We start from the raw sequence: 8,903 nt of genomic DNA on the forward strand, positions 1-8,903 counted from the left end.
GCTAAGTATAGTTCTTGGACTCTACAATTTATAGTCTATTTTGTTGTTGATTTTGGTGTAGTTTGCTACTGTTTTGAAATATCTCTATGTACTGGATTAATAACATTTTATGAAATAGTACTATTTAACAAGATATTGTTTGCTCCTTGACTATATGAATACCTATAATGATAATGATAGTTTAATTCTCGCATTTATTATATATATATATATATTTATAATTGTTGTGTGTCTACTTATTTATAAGTTTGAGTTATAATATATTTATAATTAAATAATTTTTTTATAATGTGCAGGTCTATATGAGATGCATTTCTTTGGCGCAATACTAGACAACATTGACAGTTGAAGTTTATAGAATAAAAAATATATTTCACTAACATTGTATACATTTCTTGTTTAATATTTGGTGATGATAAAATTTGATTGTAGTATAAATTATCATGTAATATGATTTTGTAAGCCGAGTAGACTAAATATTGAAATGATATTTTTGAGTAATTAATAAAAAATTATTTTGTTGTATTTTCTTTTGAAATTTTAGAAATCTAACATATATAATACATTTTGGACACTCATAGGGATATATCTTTTCTAAATCAAAAAGAAAATTGTAGCTGCATTTTTTTTAAAAAAAAATTACTTTTAAGGGCATGCAAAGCGAGTCCTAAAAAATTACTTAAAGGCACTCAACCAGATATTTTAGGACTCGCAACTCGAGTCCTAAAAACAGTTTTTTAGGACTCGCAATGTGAATCCTAAAAAACCTTAGTTTTTAAGGCTCTTAAATAGAGGACTCGCAATGCTAGTCCTAAAAATCCTTTTTTGTAGTAATGAAGAAAGCGAAGCCTTTCGGTGCAGAGAGGATCGTATACAGAGGTTGTTTTATCCTGGAGACGGCGTGGTTGATAGACTGCCATGCACACTTGGGGCAGAGCCGCGAAACGTCTTAAAGAGAACGACATAGTCCGTGACTCAGCGAGAAACTTGATCAGTATTCGTTCCAATTTTTATTTCAATTCGGAATTATCAGTTTATTATCTAAAATGTTATCGTTTTTAAAAAAAAACCATAAACAATGTTTAAGTTTTATCTTTCTTTTAATATATTTATATCATTTATATATATAATGTTGTTTATTTATTTAAAATTTATATGATAATCATAAAAAATTGATAAATATTTATATATTTTTTAAATAAAATTAAGCAAATGTGCATTATTTGTTTTAACTCATGACTTATCAACTTATGTTTTGACTTCTCTCTAAGCACTCATTTTATAGACTCAATTAGGCCATTTAATTCAATTAAAAAATCAATAAAATAATAGCCATTTTGAAGCCCTAGGTCGAAATTATCATGGGCTATAGGCCCGTGAAATTTCCCATTTGATTATAAGCCCGTTGGACTTAAAATCAAGGCCTGTATTATTTTATATTGATTTAATTAATTAAATAATTATTTAAATCCTTTATCAAATTAATTATTTATAATTTGAACCTTGATTTAAATTTATTTATTAATTTAGATACCAATTTATCTTAATTAACACTACTACAAAAAAGATTTTTTAGGACTGGCATTGTGAGTCCTAAAAAAGTTTTTAGGACTCGCGCCCCGCGAGTCCTCTATTTGAGAGCCTTAAAAACTAAGGTTTTTAGGACTCGCGTTGCGAGTCCTAAAATGATGTTTTTAGGACTCACGTTGCGAGTCCTAAAAGAATGTCCGCGAGTCCTAAAAGATCTTGCTGAGTGCCTTTAAGTAAGGTTTTTAGGATTCGCGCTGTGAGTCCTAAAAAATGTTCGCGAGTCCTAAAAGATCTTGCTGAGTGCCTTTAAGTAAGGTTTTTAGGACTTGCGTTGCGAGTCCTAAATGATGTTTTTAGGACTCGCACTGCGAGTCCTAAAAAATGTCCACGAGTCCTAAATCTTGCTGAGTGCCTTTAAGTAAGGTTTTTAGGAATGATGTTTTTAGGACTCGCACTGCGAGTCCTAAAAGAATGTCCACGAGTCCTAAAAGATCTTGCTGAGTGCTTTAAGTAAGGTTTTTAGGACTCTCTTTGGGTGACCTTAAAAGTTATATTTTTAATTTTTAAAAAATTTATTTATTGTTCTTTTAAATTAAAAATTATGATTTAAATGAAACATTTATATACAAATTAATCTAAAAATTTATAGATTAAAATAACAAAACTTATTAAAATTATAATCGTCTTGACCTTAAAAAATATATAACTAGATTTACAAAGTAAATAATTAACCATTCAAACAAGAATCATTTACTCTAATAAAAATTACAAATATAATAAAACACTAAATTCATTGTCAAACAACATATATTTCTTCTTCTTGTCCTTGTACTCACCCTCGTCACTGCCTTTCCAAAGTAAGGATTGGCTGCCATGAATTTCTTTCTAAAATCATCCCTGAAACATGAAAAATCACATTATAATACACCGAACATGAAAAATTATAACTAGATTTTTATTGTAGTGTACATAAATAAGTTTATTCACAATTGCTACAATTTTCATTTTGATTTAAAAAATATATCCCTTTGAGTGTCCAAAATGTATTAAAATAAATTTGAAAAGAAAATACTAAAAAAACACCCAAAAAAATTTTGGACCCTATATTGCCATATTAAATACAGAATAAAAAAAATATAATATAGGTAACTAACATACATATATATTTATATAAGATAAAGTATTTATTTATCAAAGAAATGAAAAAACATAGTGTAATTAAGTGATATTTTTATTTCACCCTTTTAAATCCCAAGAATAATACTTCATACCAAAATTATAATAGAAAGAAAGAAATGGTGGAGCACTATATATATGAAGAAAAATCTATGGTTTCCATTCCCAATTATTCTAATAATAGTTGTTTCTTAATATCTAAGTAAACAAAAGAATGCATAACAAGCAAAATACTCAAGATAATCATAATTCCTTTCTCATTACAGCTTATTATGTGGTCTTCGTCTAACACATTTATGGGGCAGCACTAAGCAAGAAAAGCACAAAAAATCTAAAAGTGCATCAAATAGTGCAGCACAACAAATTTTAACAAAGAAGCCAACATGATACATCAAATTGATATTCATGAGAGTAATGAAAATTGATGCAAGTAAGAACAAATAACAATAAAAGAAATAAGAGTCACTCAATACCTAAAAGATTACCGTATTTTGTCTTAAGTTCAAGATTAAATAAAAGTGTTGGGCTTGACATGGCAAACCTCTACCGTCATTCACAAATTTAGAGAAAGGATAGATTGAGATATCCAACAATATTTTCACAATGAAATGGAACCATGACAAATTTACTAGCCTATTAGTTATTCAACAACACTCTCTTGTGTAAATTTATCTTCAAAAGTAAAAGAAAGACAAATAAAATAGAGATTCAATTTCCATCAGTAAAGATGTCATTCTTTATTGCACAAAGTTTACATGTGCCTCATTGGCAACACAAACATTGGAAACTTTGAATACATTTTCAGATTTGTTAAGAAGCTTGAAAATGAGCATATAAGGTTGTATATACTAATTAGAAGCTCAATAAAATCAAACCAAAAACAATAAATTGTGATAAAAAAAAAGAAGTTAAAAGAAGCTATTCAGTCATATAAGTAGAAGACATTATTTATGACATTACCCTTTTGTTATGATACATTTCAGGCATGACAGTTAAAGCAATCAGGATGTTGTTTTTGAAACCAAACAATTAGATCCAATAGTACAAAACAAAACTAAAGAAACGAGTTTCTTTTGATACTACATAATAAATTATTTCATGATAAAGTTTTCCCAGTCATAATAAAAAAATATTGCATAAGCAATTAAATAATTGAAAGCCCATACATATTGAAGATCACCAAATCATGTAGATTGGAGAAAAGATAATTTACTTGCATGAATAAAAAACTTGCTTCAAGTTCTATATTGTAATTAGCACGAAACACAAATTGAAGAAGACCTGATACATTGAGGTCAATTATATATTTATATATAATATTTTCTACAAAAGAATTAATTTTTAAATTAATATATATATGTACGTATAAAGCTCAATAGTGCACAAGAGAAAAGCAAAGAAAAGATAGGAAAAGTTAGTTCTCATTAGTGCACAAGAGACTATATAAAGCTCAAGAAACCAAAACGAAAATAACAACCCATCACATGGCTGTTGTAACAAAGTTAGTTAAGCAACCACGAGAGGCTAACTAAAACTCATAGACTCTCTTGAACACATTCTAGATGATACTCATGATCATAAATTTGCTAAAAACAATTTAAATAAAAAATTGGTGTTTACAAAAGAGACAAAGAAAGGCCTTGGGCTTGCATGAGGAAACAATGGATAAAAAAGAAGATCTTAAGGCTTTGTATAAGTGGAAGACTGGAAGTAGATACTGTTAGGCGCAAAAATATCCGGCTTGGCCCAAATATGCTCAAAGGTGTCTCAAACCTTTAGATTTTGGAGCCTAATATTAAGATTATAGAATAAAACTTGGGACTTTCATCAAACATGTGCTATGCAAGAAAATTGTAGAATATCATAAATTGCTATAATGATATAATCACACAACATAATCTAAGCAAAGCACAACATCAATTAACAGAAATATACTACATGAAAATTTAACAAAAAAATAGGTTACAAAAAAAGCATATTACATGAAAATTAAAACATAGTAAAATACACATCTTGCACTGAAAATAGAAGAAAAAGAGAAAAGCCAACATGTCACCATCTATAGAAAATCGGACAACATATCCCCTAATTTACTAGCCTAGCCATCTGTCACATTCAACACCAACATGTCAATCAAATCAAACAACACACAGGTTTTCATCCATATATCACCGCAGCACACAAAATTCTCAGAACCTACTTCACTAAGACATGCAAGTTCTCAATCTTCCGTTATCACCGCAGCACAAAGAATTCTCAGAACCTACTTCACTACGGATGAATATCTAACATATCCAAACTCCACTAAAGTAATACAATTATCATTCAAGATTGTAAAATATTGAAAATTAAAAAAAATTAAATACAACATACCTCTTGCAATTAGCTACCGATCCAATGCTTCAAGACCATTCAAAATATTAACCTAAACATTATTATCAACATTATAAAAAATAAAAAAGTTAGATGTATGTTCCATATCATGTTATTACCCTAAGTCATGTTATTTAAAATTCTATAATCAACTTAATTGTTAATTAGACGGTCAAATGTTAAGATTATAGGAAATAACAAAGGAAAAATGTGATGCAGCAGTCCATGAAAATCCACATGCTAGAAAACTTGCTAAATAGGCCACTAAATCATATCTACCCATGAAATTGTATCCATTTTGTTCTTTGCAATATCAAGCAAATAATAAGATTTCTAACATATATTCTCAAATAAAACTCATTCACTATACACTACTACAATAATAATACTTTTGTGAGAATATTTATTCTAATAACATCATTTCTTTAAGAAATATTTACTAAGAGAAACTATATATACAACTAGTAAATGAATTTATATCTTTTTATGGTTTTTACGTTTTGGGAAGTTCATGAAATCACTTTCTTGATTGCACATACAAGTACCTATGAAGAGAAGAAAACAGGTTTGAACAGGTAACCTTGAAGATGAGCATAATACTTCTTCAATACTGTTAGAACTTAATGTAGTGGTAGAGACTAGCTAGGTGAACCAATTATTATCATCATTTTCATTTCTTTACTTGGATGTGAATGAATGTATATAATATTATGGGATTTATTGCGTCTACATTTAAAAAATAATATTTTGAATCTTTCTAATTTGTTTTAATATTAGATTTGGACTTTCCATGTTTGATAATCACAAACAGAGCCATATAATACTATCAAGTCAATTTTAATTAACAATAAACTCCAATTTTATCTAAATTTTTGTTACTAGTCTTTTTGAAGGGATGTGAGCGAGAGTAGAAAGAAAGAAAAATGTAAGAAGAAACAATTGAAACAATTGAAATGAGGGTATCATTTTCTTTTTGAAATCCTGACTAGGTATAAAAAGAGATGTTTGTATAAACTCAAAATTTAAAAATAAAATAAATCAATATTAAAAAGTTTGATGGCATATTATCATAAAATTAAAATAGTGATGTAAATTCAGATAGCAAAACAAAGCTTTACGATAGGGACAACGAGAGAAGATAAGATGCCATCTTTAGCTCTTCGAATGCTATCGACAGTTGTGTTTGTGTGTTATTTTTTCTTTCTTTCTTTCTTTTTCTTACTAATATCAAACATTTGATATTTAATAAAAACATGGTTGAAAAGAAAAGCCTTGCAGAAGAAAGCTTCAATCAAAACGAATAATGAAGACCTGATTTTGTTATATAGTAAGGCTCAAAAGTTGTCAAGGTTAAAAGAGTGTCAGTCAAAAATGGAAATAAACCCATTAAAAAAAATTCTATAAATAATATCCAATTTTGGTCCAACTCTAACAAGCTTCTGTTACACTAAAACATCAAAAATTAGGAATTTTTTTTTCAGAATAAGAATACACTGACAAAACCAAAACAAAAAGAAAGGAAAAGATAAACAAATGCCCAAATCATATGAAGCTTAATATCAATAGGAGATGGTATTAACATAAGTGTCAATTAATACAAATTTACCTTGAAGAGAATGGCAGCACCACCCACGCCTGAGAACTTCACCAGCTTAGGAGCCTTTGTCGTCGCCTTCCCCATCTTCGTCTCCAGCAGGAGCCTTCATCGTCCACGGTGGAGGCCAGAACAATCCTCCAAACTCACATCGGCGACGGAACTTCGGGGAGCCAATCGCAACGGAGGCCGCCGGCGAGTGGGGAGGCGAGCTTCACGGGTTGGGGGTTTCGGGGGCCAAGGAAGCTCGTGGTGGGGTGCGTGTCATTGGGTGGTGGCCAGAGATGGCTCATCTGGTCTGGCCGACTGAAATGCAAGGGAGGAAAAGAAAGAGTGGTATCGACTGGGAAGAAGAAAGAGGAGAGAGAAGGGGATTTTTGAGATTCATTTAGGGATTTAGTATTTTTATCTCCCTTTTCTTATTTAATTAAACAAAATTTGATTTAATGTGAACTATTGCTTTTTTTTTTTTAAATATTTTCAACATGGATTTTAAAAAATAAAAACACCAATATTATTAGTGAAATTTTAAAATTATTTTACAATATTTAACCAATCAATAAAATAACTCTTTTTAATTAATTTTATCATAAATATGTTAAATAAATAAAATTTAAGCAAATTATTCATTATATCATAATTAATTTAAATTTTAACATATAAATTATTATAAATAAAAAGTTAATATAATATTAAAAACTTAGAAATAAAAGAAAATCTAAGAGGTGTATATTAAAAAAACAAAATAAACCTTTTAGGACACGCATCATTTTTTAGGACTCCCAATGTGAGTCCTCAAAAGTCCAGGAGGTGTTTGTTTAAAAAAAAAACTCAAACTTTTAGGACACACGTAGTTTTTAGGACTCGCTCCGCGAGCCCTAAAAGAATTTCTTTAAGGACTCGCAACGCGAGTCCTAAAAAGTTCAGGAGTTATTTTTAGGACTCGCATCTAAGTGAGTGTCCTAAAATAGTGTTTTTGTAGTAGTGTCACAAGCGAGTCCTAAAAAAGTATTAAAGACTCCCAAAGCAAGTCCTTAAAATTATTAAGTAAAACACTTATTTTTTAGCCCAGATTTTTTTAGGACTCGCATATTTTTTTAGGACACTCATTACGAGTCCTAAAAGAGTATTAAGGACTCCCAAAGCAAGTCCTTAAAATTATTAAGTAAAACACTTATTTTTATAAGCCATATTTTTTTAGGACTCGCATATTCTTTTAGGACACTTATTGCGAGTCCTAAATTGTGTTTTTTCAGGACTCTCAATGAGTGTCCTAAAAACTCCATAAATATTTTTAAGGACTTGCATTTAGGTGCGTGTCCTAAAAAAGTGTCCTTTAAAGTGTATTTTGTAGTAGTGTAATAAATCTGCCATAATTTCTCTTTTCTTCTCAAAATTACACAACTCTGTGAAACTATCCAAAATTGACCTGGTCAACTTTGATAATTCTAATTGATAATTAAATCAATTAATTGAGACTATCTAGATGATTTTATCCAAGGTACAATGGGGACCATGGGCCTATGAAATCAAGCTCCAATAAGTTATCATAAATCTAACAAATAAATTTACTAACTTTTTAATTCCTCGTGACTCCACTATAAACTCGGAACTGCACTCTTGAATTCATAGAACGCTCTATAAAAAATATAGATACGCTATTAATTATCCATTGTTACAACCATAATTGTCACTCAATCCTCTATAGACGGTCTACAATGAGATAGGACTAAAATACCGTTTTACCCCTCATTGTATTTTATCCTTAAAACACTTAGTTCCTTATAAATGATATTTCAGTAAAGTAATTTAATTACTGAAATGAGATCTCTATCATTTAACACCTTGAACCAAACTAAAAGGAAACCATCGTTTCACTTCTTCATCAGAAGCTATAGATGTTCATATCTATGATTAACACTCCCACTCAATTATACTACCGAGTTCCCAAGATGTAAGTATGGGCTAGTCCGTTGGGTAAGCTGGTAACGAACAAGTCAAAGAACTCAAATAATACAATCAGTTAGAATACTAACCACTCAGAATTGAGATTGAGTTGACCTATGCTCAACTATATGATATGACTAGAATAGATAATAACGGTATGTTTACTTATCTTATCAACTGTCAATATCAGTCGTATCCGATGTAACAAATACATCTGATCTTATCTACTTTGCTAATGTTCTGGAAATAACATAACACTATAATGTGTAAGTAGATCATATCG

At 29.6% G+C, this 8,903-nt stretch overlaps 1 long non-coding RNA gene across 1 annotated transcript; it reads right to left on the reverse strand.

The window, feature by feature from the left end:
- Window positions 1–2,195: 2,195 nt before the first annotated feature.
- Window positions 2,196–5,278, reverse strand: LOC133784419 (uncharacterized). Its single transcript, XR_009871337.1, has 2 exons — window positions 5,080–5,278; window positions 2,196–2,427 (listed from the first exon to the last, which is right to left on the reverse strand). It is a non-coding gene; the product is annotated as an uncharacterized LOC133784419 (long non-coding RNA).
- Between the last annotated feature and the right edge of the window lie 3,625 nt (window positions 5,279–8,903).

This window comes from Humulus lupulus, chromosome 6 (assembly GCF_963169125.1).
Source record: "Humulus lupulus chromosome 6, drHumLupu1.1, whole genome shotgun sequence".
Lineage (NCBI taxonomy): Eukaryota > Viridiplantae > Streptophyta > Magnoliopsida > Rosales > Cannabaceae > Humulus > Humulus lupulus.